Source organism: Drosophila biarmipes, chromosome X (genome assembly GCF_025231255.1).
Source record: "Drosophila biarmipes strain raj3 chromosome X, RU_DBia_V1.1, whole genome shotgun sequence".
Lineage (NCBI taxonomy): Eukaryota > Metazoa > Arthropoda > Insecta > Diptera > Drosophilidae > Drosophila > Drosophila biarmipes.
Genome location: NC_066611.1, coordinates 2805267 through 2808103, shown reverse-complemented (window position 1 = coordinate 2808103; position 2837 = coordinate 2805267).

The following is a 2837-nucleotide window of genomic DNA, read 5'->3' as shown; positions in this document are numbered from 1 at the left end:
GGGCTTTGCACTTTCTCCAATTAAAATTAAATTAAATAATCGCTTCAAGTTTTGGCGCTCTTACTTTGAATGACCGGGGAATACTTGATGTGAATTCTGCACTCGGCCCTTTGGCTTAACTACCCAAAAAAGGGTATTGTATCGCACTCTGAGTGGTACTTTCAAGATAGGCGTTATTCATGAGCGATTCGTTTTTCTCTTATATGTGCATTCCCTACAATATTTAAAATAATTAAAACGATTTTATGGGACTTTCTTTAAATAGTTGATATTAATTTTTCTTTAATATCCCTTAAAATATGATTTTGGTCCCTAGTTTCAGCTCGAAGTTGTAATGAATTTGTAGTGAATGACTTAATTGTCCCTATACCCAAGACTGCATACTGGAAACGTGTAAAACAAAATCCAAATTGAGGTCTACATTTCCAAACACCACGCTTAACGCTTTAGTTGTGATTTCTTCAAAGAGTGAAGAGTGCATTTTAAAGATGCCTTCACTCAAAGATATGTTTCTTGTTTTATAAAGAGAGCCTCTAGTGCTAGGTAAGCACCGACATGGATATTGGCCCAGAAAGCGGGGAGCACCTCGAAAAGGAAGTGCAGCCCATCCCGGTCCGCAACCGATCCCTGTCCCTGTCGACTCACCGAGCCAGAAGCCCGTCCAGTGGAGCGCAGCAAGTTGAACAAACTTTGCAAAGAGCGTGGATAAAAATTAAGCGCTTGAATTATCGTTTTGAAGGCCATCGCGGTATGAAAATGATCGGCGAACGAGGCTAGGCATGCGCAATAGTGGAGAGACCTACCTGCGCCCCAGCCCCCATGCTCCCCAGCCATGGACCAGGCCAGACCAGAAGCTGGAGCGGAGCGGAGCGTGCGCTCATCGCCCGCCCCGCCGCCAACGCTCGGGCTTTGGGAAGTGGGAAGTCGGGGAAGCCGCAGGGCGGCGGAGGCGGCCAATGTGGGGCGGAGCGGTACGAGGCGACGCTCAAAGTGCACAAAAGTTCAATAAACTAAAAAAGTGTCTTTAAAACAGGTAAACACACACACAGGTAGAGCCACATGCCCGGTGTGTGCGGTAAGTGCAGTGTGTTTACTATGTGTACATTGTTGCTGCTGCAGCCGAGGTGTAAGGCGAAATGCCGTTCTTGTCAAGCAAGCTGCTGCGCCAGCACCAGCACCTCCGCCGCCACGAGAATCAGAATATATAGCCGACGTATCCGATCCCAACCAGAATCCGCCAGCAGCTCCCAGTCGCCAGCGGTGCGTATGAGTGATGTGCCAGCGGAAGCACTGGAGCATGGCCAGCACGTAGGGTACGAGCCAAGTCGATCCATGTCAGCAAGTCGAAATGCACTAAAGCGTTGGGTATAGTCCACATCGATTGATACATGCATAGATATTTAAGCAGTGATGTCGTTCTGTAACAAAATATTCAAAAGGAACCAAAATAGAAATAGATTTACTAGGGGAAACTACATATATTTACTACTCCCTAACAAAATAACTACCTTTGATATTCACTTAAAATTCAGACCATCTTTGTCAACCTCTTTAGTAATAATTGGCAAAAGCAAACGGGGAAGTGAACATAATTATATCTTTCGAAAATCGATTTATAACATCAATTTGACTGAAATCTACAGAGTTCATGAGCAACTTTGAGAATACCCAATGAAAACGATAGATAATAAACACAAAGTCTTGTGGTAAATTAATTCAATATTCGAGTCTTAAATATATCTACACAAAGGATCATTATACTCAAAAAGAACCCCTTCGGAGTGTGAAACCGCGGTCAGTGACTCCTAGGCCGCCCTCGCCGCCGAACTCGCAGCTGCGCGCGTTTTGAAAGTGCCCAAAAAGCCTGGCGGAGATCACCGACCCGTTTGGCCAGCCCCGCAGGCCGGTCGAGAGCAGCACTTCCTGCCCAGGACGCAGAGCCCCTCGGCCTCGATCCCGAGCTGCGCCCGCATCTGCATCTGCATCTGCATCTGCATGTGGATCTGGTTGAGTTCCGCTCGGATGGAGACCCCATTCGCGGCGCGCACTGTTTGTCTTGGCCAAGTGCACATACAGCGATTAAGATTCCGATTCCGACTTCAGCTCCGAGTCCGATTCCGATCGGACCGAAACTTTCTCGCTCTCGCCAAGTGAAATGCCCCGAGTGGAGTGGACGGCCGGCCATCAGCAGTCCACAGCCATCAACCTTTATTGTGCCACAAAGAATCTTGGCTGGCTTGGCTGCTTGGCTGCTTGGCTGCGCGGCTGCCCGGCTGCCTGGCTCTCGGGGTTTTTGAACTTTGGAGCTTTCGTTTTTGTCGGCCAGCTGATGGGCGATTCTATGCCAATGACCGGCAGGCTGCTTCTGAGGTGGCTCAGTATGCCAGTCCTATGTTCCGAGTGCTCCAATTCCGATGACCCAAAGCTGGGGGCATGGGTATTCAAAATACTTTCATATTCAAAGTATCTGCGGCCGTATCTGTATCTGTACAGGCAGCTGTATCTGTATCTGTATCTGTAACTGCGGTGGGGCTGGAAACTCCAAGACCGAACCCGAGACCCACTAAAAGTGAAGAAGCGAGAGTTGGCGGATGATGATGACGTTGGCCGGCGATGGCGATGGTGATGGCGATGGCGATGCTGATGCTGATGCTGATGGAGATGGCTCTCGAGGTGGCTTTCTAATTGTTGTTGCTGCCCGCCAGCTGAGCGCTCCGTCGCCGAGCAGCTGATTAGAAGTTCCCGCAGCCTCAGCCTCGGCCATGGCGATCGGATTGGCGAAACCACTTGGACGAGGACGTCGACTGCGGCGGGGGCAGAGGCTGCGGCCGCGGCCG